We start from the raw sequence: 15,146 nt of genomic DNA, 5'->3' as shown, positions 1-15,146 counted from the left end.
ACCTCACCAGCCCAAACCTTCCCATCAAACTCACACATCTGCCCAAATCCATCTAGGGCACCTCGTCTTCTCTTATTTTGTAGTTCACTTCCACCTGGTACTGTCTCTATCTGTACACCTTTATCTTCCACACTGCTTCTGCCATTACCACTACCTCTATGCTGGAGATCTTTCATGTCAGAGCCAATTGCTATGGTTACAGGCAATCTGCTGTATGTTTCATCTCCAGGAGCTGTAAATGAGGGAGTTTTAACAGCATTTGAGTAAGCACTGCCTCTTCCTTACATGGAGAACACAGCCCCACTCAAATTCATCTATCCACTAGTTGCTGTTGCATCATATACATTACACTAATTCTACCTAGATGTACAGATTGACAATGAGCTCACATCTTGTGAGAAACAATAGCTACAGGACTTTTATTTTATGATCTTTTTCATTTTAATGGCGTACGGTTACCATTTCAGTCACACGCCTCTCTGGCTTGTGTACACCAGCTCTGATTCTGACTGAAGTATGAGGGAGAAAAAGATTTTATCTTATTTGTATCTATATATAGTTCTGGAAAATGTTAGTGAAATAGAATATACACTCTGTGCATCCTGAAAACAAACCCCACAATAAAAATTACACAGTGTGTTCGTTCTTTGTGCTTTAAGAAAATATTATTGGTAGTCCTGTAGTTTCAGTATCATGGAGATGAATTTCATAGCAATTGAGAATCAACTAAAATATAATCTTAAACACTAGTCATTCAATTTTATTTGTGCATGGGTTTGTAATAAGGATGGGAGAGTAGGAGGCATTTCAACTCTGAATTTGGGTCTATTTGTACCAGTCTAAAAGATGGACAAAACTGATAATTACTAATATTTTAATGTTTTACAGATGAAAATCAGACTAGCTAGAAAAACTGTTTTCATAAATGCAAATGCAAAACATGCCAAGAACTAATAGTTTGATGTTGCTGCAATTTTGCATCAGAATCTGATTTTTAAAGTTTGCTTAATTTTATTTTGCAACAAATCCAGCCACAAACTACTCCCATGATTCTGTTTAAAAAAAATCTGCTGATCTCTCATAAACCTCAGTGGAATCAGGATGATCCATACACTGATCTTCACACTTTCAGCTCAGTCCAGGTGTCAACAGAGTAAATTCTGATCTGTCACCCCTCAGATAAAATATTTAGTTGCTCCTGCCAGACTAGAGGGGCACAAAGGGCCTCCAGCCCTCACTGTGAGCAGGAAGCCACCAAAAATGGTCCTGATTAATAAGCAGCCATGGCCAGGCCAGAGCACATGGCTTCAGTGCACACCCACACCTCTGGGAGATGATGGAGGCTGCACATCAGCCATTCCCATTCATTAATGAGGCAAGTTCCTGTACTACGCAGCAGCTGCACTGGATATTCTCTTCTGGTTCTCTACAGCATATATCCAGCTGCACTGGATATTCTCCCTCTATTCTCTACAACACCACAGTCCCTGCATTGTGGGGAGCTGCAGCTCGTGTCTCTGAGTACCAGAACACAGCCCAGCGCAAAGCCTGCTCCCTGCACCCCAGCCAGCCTGCAGGTGAGGGGGCTGCTCACGGAAGGCTCATTCCACACTGGATTTGGCCGCCTTCCATTCCTCCCACACGGGCTGTGTGAAGCCCCCCACCAACACTGCCCACCAGAAGGGAGCTCCTCCCTGGAGACAGGCTCCAAAAATGCTCTCTGACACTCTCACTCCTTTGTCCTCTGCTGTCCCCCATCCTCTACTGCTCCTCACACAGCTGGTGATGCAATCTAGTCCAGTGTGAAACTGGAACAACCGATTGGAAAACAATTCTCATTTGTATTAGCAGCACCATATTTAGATTCGGTATAATGCAAAAATGAAACAAAGTTGGGCCTAAATTTGGCTTTCTCTCTGTAACATCTTACAAAGGGATAGTGACAGCTGAATGAAATCAATATATCCTTTAGACTTTCCCTTCCAAGAATAAATCTCTACAAAAATAAGATTACTCACAGTCATTTCAAGGCCCCAAAAAGAACATGATCCACAAATACAATAATTATTTGATTATATATTTTAATAAGCTCTCTTCCAGTTGACAACGTGGCCTTTCAAATCTCTCCCTCCTCAGAGTTTAATTACTCACCATTCACCCCTGACTTTGCTGTGAGTAGCACATGGAGAAAGCCATTATGCACACACCAAATTCCTGGAACTGGCAGTGCAAAGCTGACCTTGGGAGGAGATGAACCTAGAACAGCAGAAATACATCTGTAATGCACCGCAGTGCCCAGCGCAGGACATCCACAGGGAGCAGCTGCTGAGGGCTGCACCCTCAGCTCAGCAGCTCGTTCTGGCACCCTGTGAGCCCCAGAAGGGCCTGGGCAGGACAGACACACTCGGTTTAGGCTGCAGCCTCTGCCCACGAGGCCAAGGTGCTGCTTTGTTTTGTCATGGGCTACGGGGTAGAACAATTGCAGTGCAAGTCTTGGTGTACCTAACAAATAAATGCCCTGATCAGCTCCAGGTCTGTGCTTGTTCATCAAGTTAAATAAGGTGTGAGGAGGTTTTCAGCATGAATTTACCAATGCAGTTTGGAGATTTTCACCTAAAAATCTTAGGCCTGTTTTTTGGGGTTTTTTTCTTGCTGGTTTGTTGGGTTTTTTAGTATCAATTGATTCCTGCTTTTAAATTTATGGACCATTTCACACTGTTTCCTGCTGTGGTCCTCATCAGGTCTTGGCCACTGGATCATGAGGAAGCAAGGCATGAATGGCAGAAAACCCTGTGGCTGTCCTTATCTACAGAATGGCAAACACAAGCTGAGCTCTGTGCAAAGTCTGCTGGGCTGTCAAAGAAAAATTACAAAGGGTTCCCTTCTTTCAGTGAAGTAATATATTTCTGACTTTGCAAAAGTATTTTACTTAGCTATAATTGCATCATATCTGAAATTATTTTATGACCTGAGGCATGCGTAGCAGGCCCATCTGTTCTCTCACAGTGGCTCTGAGAGGACTGCCACCATTTCATTCAGTGATTAAAAATGCCAAAAATGAAACAACTTCCATATTTGTTCGTGAGATTTACCAGAAAAAGAACACCACCAACAAAAGAGAACACAAATACTCTTGGTCTGTATCTTTCCAAGCCACCAAGCCAACATTTTAACTTTTCAAATATAGCCACACAAACCCATGACAATTGTCACTACAAAAGCAACTGAAATCCAGCTAGCAATGAAAGGAAAAGTGGCTGAAGGTTAGGAGCTATTTGGTAAACTACAGCTAGCTTTTACACTTGTGATTTTTAAGAACAAACCTTTAATTTTGAAATTCACAGTCTCTCCACCATTACAAGCCCCTTCAGGGCAATGATCTATCAAGTTCTGACTGTTTCAAACTGTTTGTGCTAGATTCAGCATCTATCACTCCTCAGACTTGCTGCACATTTAGCCACAGAGCCAAGAAACAATAATTTTCAATTAAGAAACCTGGAGAAGACTTGGGGACTTGATTTATGGTGCATGACTAATTATCAAATAGCTAGCCTAATGAAAATTAAGCTGCTGGTTACTACAAAGATTTAACTTCATTTTCTTGAGAAGAAGCTGATATGACCCAGAATATAATTTATTGAAGTTTTATTATATATTTTAAAACAGGCAAAACAGCAGAAATTATCTAATTAAATTTTTTAATATGATTTAAAATTTTCTCATTTTTTACATTGTACACTGTAATGAAGATAGCTCATATAAACTTATGTCTAAATTAAAAGCTCTTTATTGCCTGAAGTTAAAGTGTTTCCTTTTGCATGGTGATGAAAGAGATAGGAATATGAAGGGCAATATGACAGAAATTGCTTTTAAGGCTCAGTGTGTTTACAAGCAAAAGATTCTATTCAGCACAGGGTTGACGCACAAAAATTAGTTTCAATACCTAGAGAATTTTATATGTAAAATCCTTGTTAGACATTCAGTTTTAGAATTAGTTCTGGCAATCTTTAGAAAATAAGTAGGATAATACTCTATGATTCTTATTTATTTTTAACTCTTTGTGGGCGAGATTTGTAACTTAAAGAAATCAGTGGACTTTCTTCTCTCAAGTATTTTCTTCCTGTCTATAACAGTGTGTTTAGGGCTGCAAGGGTCCAGCTCTGTGGTTGTGAGTAGCACACACTCATCTGAGCAGTCCCACTAGAAACCTACATAGGGGAAGAGGAAGGTTTACTATTAGGCACTAAGAGTGAAGGTAGAGGCCTCTTATTTACTATTTCTGAAATGAACTGTTGGATAGAAATTCATAATGCTATACTTTTAGGGTCTCAGGGTCTCCAGTGATGTAAATATTACATTATTAAGCAGGAGGAAATAGCAACCTTTTGAGAACCCAATTCAAACAACTCTGTATAAGTCAATAGTCACTACTATTTTTGCCCCACACATTCACACTGACTTTTTCTGGTGTCCCTGGATCCATATGGAAAAGGGAAAATGAAACAATAAATTCTTCAAATAACACTCTTTTGCAGAAGTTAAAAACCAAAGCTATTTTTTCCAAGGGAAAAACAAATCTATTCCTATGGAAGAAGCCAGCCTTAGTTTGATGTGTGTCACTGCAAACAATTCTCCCTCTGCTCTGAGCCCTGCACGCAGCACTCATAGGCTTTGTTTTGTGCACTTAGGCAAAACAATGGGGAAAGAAATATCAAGGTGAAATGACATAACCCCCTAGATTAGAGCAGCTGGTAGCAAGACTGCTCAGGATCGTCACTAAAGACACTATTCACTGAAAGGGAGAAAAAAGGGTAGGAGGAAAGGATAACTTGATTTATTCAGGAAATTGCTTGTTTCTTCAGAAGGCCTTTATGGGGACCATCACTTTATGTTAGAAGACAGCTGGTAACCAGAAAGGGAGTGGGAATTAAATTAATTTCCTATCTAACTCTTTAAAGATCTGGGTTCTGCTCAAGTAGATGTACAGATACGTACAGAGAGCAACTGATGCTTTTCCTTCAGATTCCCAGCCTAAATAGCCTAAACCAAGAGTGCATATTTTTAGTATGTTCCATACTGAGGCAGCACTAAATCCTGCTTAGTTCCAGTCTGGCAGGGAAAACTCTACCTACACAAATTTCCTTGATGGCTTCAAGACCCTACGTGCTTACACGTGTGTTTACAGACTTTATAGCTCTGATGGGGAACTTTCTCACAACAGGTTTGGTACAAGATGAGAGACACAACCCCAGACACTAAAGTCAAGTAACAATGCCTAGCACTAGTCCACGAGGGAGAAATCCTTCCCTTTCTCTCCCAAGGTCTTCTCCACTGTCCCTCTGAATTACTTGGACTGGCGCTGGGAGAGCATGTTGTCTTTGCTCTCCTAAACCCATTGTGAACTGCTGTGTGCTGTTAAACAGCTGCCACAATTCATCCCTGGCCTGGCCATACTTCAATAGTGGGTGAAGTGATTCATGCATCTATGGACTGTAAAGTTTGTAAAGCACTTCAGGATCTTTTGACAAAAAGCTGCTACATCACTGTAATTTATTAGCTGAACGCGTTAAGTCTTAATGACAATACCCTCCGAGGTAATGCAACTCAGACTATTAGGCTGAAATGGTCTTGAAAAGTTTACACACAAAACTAAATGTATACTGTAAAAGCTTCCTCTGTTTGCAGTCTGGGGCCACTGTCTGTCCACAAAAAGACTTCCTTGTCATGGTTGTTTCTTTAGGTTGCACGGCATTTAGGAGCTGGAAATAAACATATGTCCAGATCCTTCCTTACACGCTTTTGCAGGGCAATGGAAATGGTAGCTGCACCCAGTACAAGAATATTATCTGATTTAAAATGAGGGGAAGGTCTGTGCACTCATGCATAGTTCAAACAATCAACAAAAATGCTAAGCACCTTTGTTCAAAACTTCCTTTTGTCTCCTTATTTATCACTGTCATCAAATTTTCAAATACGGCCACCATATAAAAAAATACTCTGCTTCAAGTAAAACCACTTCCTGTGGGGAAGTAAAAATAGAGGAAAACAGGGAATAAGAAAAAACTATTGTAGTCTACTTCAGATCTAGGATGCAACATTCATATCTCTATGTTACCATTGTGGAGCTTCATGTAATCTGAGCCACCTGATCAATGGTAGATAAAATGAAACTGTCCCCAGGGAGACAATCCTTACACATATACAGTATGAGTTTTCTGTATCTGTAAGATGTAGGAAATTCATTGGAAGAAGAGAAGGAAGTTGATCTGTACGTTAAAAAATATATGGTCCTTCATTATAGAGACCTCTCAACTAAAATTTGGAAAATGTTCCAATTCCTTTCCCACAAAAATTTCAGAGGGAGTTCTGGCCCCTCTCTCTATTCATTGCTGCTAACATGCAATGTCCTCTGATTACAATAACAGATTCACATTCTAAGTAGCAAGTTTACAGAACCTGAGACAAAGAGAAGAACTGCAGTCATTTAGTTTGACCTATATAGCTCAGGCCATGGCTGAGGTACATGGCACTGAATGTCATGGGGACATGGTTATCTGGGGCTCAGGTCTCTCACTGTCACTGCCTTCCAAGGCACATTTTGCCACCCTGGAAATCTTTGGTCCTAGTTATGAGAACTGGCATCCAGTCACTCTAAAATTTATGCTGTTGAGTTGCCATTTTCTCCAGAACAAGTCAAATATTGATATGTACATACACTGCCTGAGTCACTACCTCTGCTCAGACTGGAGGCTTGAATCAAGAGCGGATTTACATTTCCCAGGTTTACACAGCAGTGTGGCTTTCTCTGTAAACCAGCAGGGTAATAAGTTAGATGCATCATAGAGCATTATATCTTAGAAACTACCAGTAGATTTTTAAACTCCTCAAAAAGACCAAATGGAGTTTGACCCTTTTGTTATTCTTTTGTCCCATTGACCCTTTCCTATTGGCTGCTGGTACAGGAATTCTGTGCCTTTTGAAGTTACTACACCCTAACAAGCAGAGATTCTGGGGCAATAGACAATGTCTGATGTTTTCTAGGAAATATCCTGTGTGTTCCTTCTTTAAAGCAGTGGGACCCAACCTCTGCTTCTCACAGAGCACTGAAAGAGCAGCATCTTCCAGTTTTCTCAATTGCCAGTGCAGTGCTTGGTAATAATCAGTGCAGGAACGAGAGGAGATGGAAACAATGGAAGAGAAAATACAAGCAAAACAGGAGATTTGAATAAATTAGCTGCTGATGGAGGGAGATGGAGCAGATGGTCAGTCAGAGCAACCTAAGCCCAGGCAGTCCTATGAAAAGCAGCACAAAGCCAAGCAGGCAGCTCACAGAGGGCCAGGGCTGTGAGCAGGCATCCAGGGCTGGAGAGACTGGCATCATCCAGTGCTGGGATGGGCAGGTATCCCAAAGCCCACCAAAAAGAAAACACATAGCCTACAGTAAACCCTCAGGCAGACTGCTAAAAAAAACAACTAGAAAGTCAGCTAAGTGTCCACAGCTGTTCAGGCAAAACAAACTCTTAACTAAGCACCCACCACAAGATTCACCTCAAAAAAAAAAGCAAGAAATGGAGCATCTCATTTGTCCTTTAATCCCTGTTGGACTCAGAGGCCAGATGAGTAAAGAATCTGTGCTTTGGTATGGCTGTACAGGTTGGAACAGGCAAAAGAAAACAAGTTCAGCGGTCTCAGATCATTTCCCAAAGGGCCTCTCATGCCACTGCTGGCAAGAGCTGCCTTTCTCCTTGGCAGCCACAGCCCAGACAAGGACAGAGTGGGTCTGGAGGTTGCCCACATTTTGCTGGATAATATTTTGTTAGCTCAGAGGACACTGCAGGGATAATGAAGTGGGATTTGTACTTACTGTTGCTCAGCCTCAGTTAAGGCAGGACTACAACATGCAGGCAATTGCTTTAGCTGCCCCTTTTAAAAGCACAAACCCAAAAGAGATTTTGTATTTTATTTTATTTTTAAACAGCACATGGGTCCATGAAGCACTAAATATGTTTTGAGGGGAGTTTTTAATGCTTTGCATAAAAAATTCAGTGAATGTCGTCTTTACTCCTTGCAAGCAGAGTTCATATTCAAAGAAAGTGTGAAGGCAGATGCTTTTTTTTTAAGGTCACTTTCTAAATTTTGGATCAAAATGCAGCAGATAATAAGTATCTCCCACTAAATAAAACAGGTCAAGGATTAAGGAAAACAAGTTTAAGTGTGGTTGGAAAAACATAGTGTTTATAGAGAAACTGGTTTTACTTTCTAAAATGCTTTTTAGAATGTGATTACTCTCAATTTTCTCTAGATACGAGATTATGGACCTGAAGGTATTCCTGATTCCAGGTAATTCAAACTTAATAGCTGCTGCTTCTTGATATGAGCAGCATGTTTTCCCACTCCTCAGACTACCGTACTATACAGAGTTCATGCTTTAGAAAGAAAGGCCATAATAAGCTGACCTAGGATAAAGTCCAAATGCAACTCCTAACATGGATCACTGGAGAATTCTCAGCAGATTCTGATAGACAAGGTCTTATCAGGGTGTTCCTATAGTGGAGTATCCAACAAAGGAAATCAGTAATTTCAGGACGTTTTCTCCTTGCTTGTTGCTGTTTCCTGTTGGGAGATATATCAGATCTTAGATAAAAGTGTTAGTAAGCCTAAATAACCTTTACAGGAAATGTAAAGTCATCTGGGCCTCCAGCTCTGGACCACATAAGGCAGAAGGGATTTATCTGCTAAACAGCCATTTATATCTACATCCTTGTATATGTGGCTTTTATTCCATAATTGATTTAAAGCACAAGTTAATTCTGGAGAGCCTGTATTTTCTCTGCATTTAAACCAAAACTTGCTGAAAACAAAACAGTGCAAACAAAGTAGAAAAATATCATAATAGTATAGCTATGGAGAGCTGAATCATCAACAGTGTTCTCATATTTTATTGTGATTTTTCAAAGTGCTAAGTTTCTCTATTAGAAAGACATGGAGATCTAGTTTTACAGCATATTTGAAACACAGAGAAAAATGTTACATGCTGGGCAATGAAATTGAATTTTTTTTATTCTTGAAAGAGACCTATCCATTTTGTTCAGTTCTGCCATATTTTTAAGTAAAAAAACAATAGGAATCTACAAAAATATTTTGGTAAAATTTGTGAATATCTGCAGGGGTTCTGGAACTAAAAGTGATATTTCTTCCAACCTTCATATGAATAACTCATCTGCTAGCCCCATTTTATTTAGCACAAATGAAATAATAAGGCAGACACACAGAAAACTGTTTCTCTGCTCACACAATACTTCTCACTTGTTACAGGTCCATTAATACAAACCAGGCACTTTTTGTGTTAAAGATTGAACTGATGGAGCAGCTATGTGTGCTTGTGGCTAAACATTTTCGAAAGACAGTCTCCGATGAGATTTTACTGTGGCATTAGAAGGAGTTGCACCCTGAAGAATACATTTGGGCAAGGCAGGTTTGCCTTGGGGAGACAAAGGCAGGGCTGAGCAAACCAGAGCAGGACAGAGGCTTTGACCCTGGGATGGCTCCCAGGAATGCAGCCAGGTGCCAGGACTACAGCTGGCAAGGAAATTCTCCCAAACCCACAAAGACCAACAAACAACACTGCTCACACACTGCAGCTGGGTATTTTCCGAATGAAAAACTGAAGGGCAGTGCTGCTTTTTCACCAGGCAGATATTAAACAGCCTGTATAGAAGCTCCACTAATGATTTCAAGAGAAATGTGGCAGCAAATCAGAGAAGCCCTTAGGCCACCTTTTGCAAACAGTGTGGTTCAGGTCTTGAGAAGATAGAAATTGTGGATTTTACTCTTGCATCTTGATTATTCAAAATAAAAGCTGACTTTATCAACATTTCAGTTTAAAACAGGTATCATCCTGACAAAACCCCAAATCATTCCAAATATATTTGTTAAAGTAATCTTGAATATGTTACATAATTTTAATTTGAGTATTAGCGTTCCCTTTTCTTCAAATTTCTACAAATTAGCCTTCTGCCTTATTCTGTCTCCTTCACACAACTCAGGAGAAACATCTCTTGAAGGAACCATGATTAGTATAACCTACAACGGATGGGATGAAGCTTTACAGCTATTATGAAGATAAATTTGGGTAATGACACTAAGAAAATATCACTACACCTAAAGTAGATTAGGAAATAGAAAGCCAAAGGTTAAATATCCTTCAGCATGGTTACAGTAACAATATTATGCTTTTTTCAGGTTGTTTTAGATTGGTTTAATGGATGAAAAAAAATAAAGAGAGATTTATTCTCCCCACCTCAGCTCCACCAACAATGTAGTGCAAATTAAAGAATGTAGTATAAATTTTAAAAAATACAATTTTTTCTCTGGTTTCTCAAGCTTCCAGTTTCTAGCAAAAACTAATATTAACATAGCATCATCCATAAAGACTGCACCATGCTGTGCTAGGTTTGTTTTTGTCACATCCCACCTTAAATTGTAAAACCACCTTTGAGAGCAGCCTTGCTAATTCATTTTCAACAGGTCATTTTAGGGCCAAAGCAGGATTTGGCTTTTGCTTTTGAAAATTACATGTGAACATAATGCCATACAAATAATGAAAAATGTAAATATTCACCATTTGCTGGAATATCCTCAGGTCAACCAAACTCTTGCTGCTTTGTGATTAGTGGTCTATTAATGTGCACTGTGGCTGTATCATCTTGCTTTCCCATGGTGACATTATAAGCCTATTAAATTACTAAGGATATACATAAACGTTGGGGGTGGAGGAGGAAAGCATTAAAACATAAAGAGGAATAAACTTCTTTGCTTTTTTGGGGTTTTGCTGCTGTTCTTAGTAACGATGCCTTTTTAGTTCTCAGTGTAGCTCACGTCCCTCACTCTTCAGCAACTTCTCAGGGCAGTGAGAACAAGCATCCAGTGCAACAGACCTTGTCTGACGGTCTGGCCACACTCTTTGGCCAGAGGACCAAGTTCTGTCAGGAACTGGGGAAACAGAGGTCTGCTCTGTGCCTCAGAGTGCCCAAGTCCTCTTTCCTTTCCATGTAGCACCACACAGATCTCCTGGGCTAGTGGAAAATGTTGGATTCTGATCTGCACTTGAGCATTTACCAAGCCTGGTCAGTTTGCAATGCGGTACCACCATGACAACATGTCACTGACTCCCTTCTCCCCCTGACCCTCCAGCTCCCCGCCAGTGTGCTGCCCATCCCACAGAGGATATCCTCTCATCTGACACACTGCTCCCCATCAAGGCAACTCCTGGCCTGCTGCTCCTCCTGGAGAGATTTTGTTCATCCATCACATCACTCCACCTGCAAAACCTCCCCTCACGCCACAGCTGTTCCACCAACAGTGGGGTTCTGTGATCTGGTTCCTCCCGTTTGACCAATACACTCTGGGCACTCAATTTCTTCCTAAAAGCACTCTTCAGGGGACCACTTGTGATTTTTCCATAGGGTTTCACTGTAACTCACTCATTAAGGCCTTGGGACTTTCTGTGGGACAGTGCAGCAGAGGGAGATACCATTAAGATTGTTCTTCCAACTGCTCCTCCAGGAAAATCACAGCAAAGTCCAAAGCTCCCATTCCAAGAAAGAACCCTGGCAGGGTGGCAATTTCAAAGTAACTGTGCATGTCTTTGCCATTTTGGCTGGTATCTGAGCAGTAGTTTTCCCTGTGTCCCTGGGAGGCATAAAAAACTAAGCGTGCAAATGGAAACCAGAATATGATCACTGCTAATTTATGAAATCTGAGTTATTATAAACAATGCACATTTCTCATTAATCTCATAGAAAATATGTTTTGTGTTAGAAAAGCAGAGTAATTCACAGTTTCCGGGGCAGCAAATTTATGAAATTGAAATATAATTTGAATTCCTGTAGGGTTAACAGATATAATTTTCACAATTCATTTAGCTAAAGTCACATTTTCTTATTTTAACTCTCTTACTGGATGAATAAATTAACATGTATATTAAGTTAACCTTTAATCACTAAAGGCTGTGTTTGGACACTTTGCTACTCTGCAAATGTTAGCCAGGAGCAAGAGCTTTGTTCCTGTTAGGTGTGTCCTTCCTGTAGGAAGAAGCCTCTTCCATAAAAGGATCTTGCCATGCATTTTAGGCAAGCACGGGTTTGCCCTTATATGGCCTTGGAAATACCTAAATACAGCACTCTGCTATGGATCTGCTTGAAAAGGAAACCTCAAACTCCCAACTTGCAAATCCTGACTCCCATCTGTCATAGCCTAGTAAAGGCAAGCATCTTTTCAGGCCCTCCCTCCTATAATGTGGAAGGTATTTATTAGATTTTTGCAAATTAATCCAGCCCAGAGCTGGTTTAATAGTGTCATATTCTGCTAATTACACAGTCTTAACATTCAATGTTGCTGGCTGTGAAATGTACCCAGCCCCAACATCTCCATTTGATGGACTTACTTGATGTTTTGGCTGCTGCTGTTCAGACCCATCTGCTTGAATGGCATTATGCCCACTCATCAATTGGTTGGACCTTTTCATTACAATATAGATGTCTATCATTTATGACTTTATGCTGGTTTTCCAGCTAGCATTAGACTGAACAATGTGTGCTTCATGGAGAGCAAAAGGCACACATAGTGACACAAAACCCTGAAATCTGGGTTCATTAACAATGAAGATAATACAGTTGAGGTAGATGTATATTTACATCATTCATTGGGAACAATTTATCTGCTGCATTTATCCTTTATTCTTTCTGTTTTGAAAGAAAATTTATGCACAGGCAATTTTTGCCCCAGTCTATTCTTCTCTGAGTCAGCGGTAAATCTGTAAACAAGTGCAGAGCTCTCAAAGTTCAACCGCTGGGTATTTGTATCTGTTTCATCATGGGCTTTTTTAATTCACATTCAGCTGTTTGCACAGACAGGCTGCAAGAGGGGAACTTGTAAAAATGAATAAATAATTAATGCCTGATAATGAGTAATTTGTAATGAGGAATGATCTTCAGGCCACTATGTGAGAATTTGGGCCTTCAGCTAAATATTTGTTCCTGATGTTATACTACCTTCAGGAAAATCTCTCCTGAATAAGCATTCACAGGCAAAAAGAGAGATGACTGTAGACAAACTACACAGCCACTTGGGACTTTAATTCAAGTTTATGAACTTCATTAAAGATAATTTACAACATCTGAGGATATTTTCAGTGTTTTTGCAGAATTCATTTTACTTTATTTAAAAATAGACACCATTCTTCTAAATGAAGGATCAAAATTTTCTATCAACATCATATGTTATGTTAAGTGTTAACGAAATATAAATCTGAAGACAAAATGGTGATATGGAATAAACTAATAAAAGAAAAGCAACCAGACAGATGTTATTACCAAGATTATTTTAGATGCTCCAGTGCTATTTTCACTGGTGATATCATTCAAGAGCCTTCAAATAGCTATCTTCTCCCCTTTCTATTACCTGAAAAAATAGCCACACCAGGAAAGGAATTTCAGACAAGCAGTGTCTGCTTTGTATCACTAATTTAACAAAATCATTTCAAGCACTTTTTAAGACAGACAGTCCCACTCAAACTTCTTTTTTGAGGAAATGTCACTATATAGATAAGGGAAGACTATAAGAAATATCAAAATATGGGCCAGGAAAAAATGACTTCTGAATAGTGATCCAGTTCCTTCCAGGTTTGTCAGCAGCAGTATGATATCATTTTGTTTCCTTGGTTTTTGGAGCCTGGTTCATGGAGAAATCCAGGTTCAACAGCTTTCATGTCACCAGACAGGTCAGCTCAGAACCAAGCCTCTACTCTTCTCTGCTCTTATCCTCTTCTCTCTCTTTTTTGGTTTTTTCTCTCCACACAAAAACACATAACATATTTTAAGCACTGAGCACTTCCTTGGCAGTATTTTTGCGAAGGGCCCAGTGCCCATGCTGGGGGAGCTCACTGCCAGGGGTGACACCAGGCGCACCCAGCTCAGGACACACCCGGAGCCGTGGTGCCCTTCCTCCCATGGCAAAGTCACCCAGGAGCCAATGCAGATGTCAGATACTGTCAGCTGTTACCCCAGGGTGCCTGGGGAGGAGGAATGCACATGTTCCCTTTGCTCTCTCTGCCCCCAGCACAGGCGGGCAGGACGGGGGCTATTGTTTGCTGCTGCTCCCCAGGAGCTGGGGCAGTGTGCCCTGAAACCATTTCATAGGCATTTATAGACTGATTTTCAGGCTGAGGGTTCTTCACCAACGCTGGGTTTTGTGGGCTGCAGCCAGGGAGTTATCCTTACCCCAGTCTGAAAGCCAGTCTTGATCTGTCACAGAATTCCAGAAGTGCTGGTTTTGGGGAAGAGTCTGTCTAAAAGTGATGACACTGTCTCCTCTGGAAAGTCCTCTTTGCGCTGAGATACTACTGAAGAAGGAACACTGATTTCTTGCTTACACTTAATCAGACTTGTTGACATTTAGATGGAGAAAAAAAGTGGCTCCCCTGAATACATTAATGGTGTAGAAAAGAAAGATATAGATTACACAGGCCCTCTATAGAAGCAAATCTTGCATGAAATTCTTGTCATTTGATTAATATCTCAAATCAAAAGTCTTACCACATTGCAATCTGGGAATCAAGCCAGCTAAGAAACTAAAACATATATTTTCAGTATAACTGTGTTCATAATGACAGGACCACATGGTCACAGCTTCAAATTAAATAAAATCTGTCTATTACTGTCCTTTTCCTAGGACACCAGGCAGCACATTCAAAAACAAGGCAAACCACATCTGCTTGCAGAAAGAAAGATACTCTTTTAGAGAGCTGGTGATAGAGACCTGTACAGTGCTGGAAGTTGGAGTACAGTGAGGTCCCTTTGGGATTTCCACTTGATTGGGCAGGGAAGGAATGACTTAAAATAATTTTTCTCTTCTGAAAACTTTAAGTCACCTTTTTTTAATCCCTGATTTTTAAATGAATGTGTGCTAGACTGTATTACTGGCAAAACCAAGTCTCATCAACTTATCACATACTTGTGCAACACTGCAATAAACCTGTACAACACCTTCCTAATTAACACTCCACCTCTAAGTATTCAGCTGCTGCTAGGCCTGCAGTTACTATAGCCTTCTTTTGCTGTTGCCCAAAGCACTCCTATTTTAGTAAA

The sequence above is a fragment of the Melozone crissalis genome, unplaced genomic scaffold, assembly GCF_028551555.1.
Source record: "Melozone crissalis strain CALT ecotype California unplaced genomic scaffold, PUWL_Pcris_2 ptg000034l_1, whole genome shotgun sequence".
Classification (NCBI taxonomy): domain Eukaryota; kingdom Metazoa; phylum Chordata; class Aves; order Passeriformes; family Passerellidae; genus Melozone; species Melozone crissalis.
The sequence above is the reverse complement of the archived record's forward strand: the minus strand, read 5'-3'. Positions refer to the sequence as shown.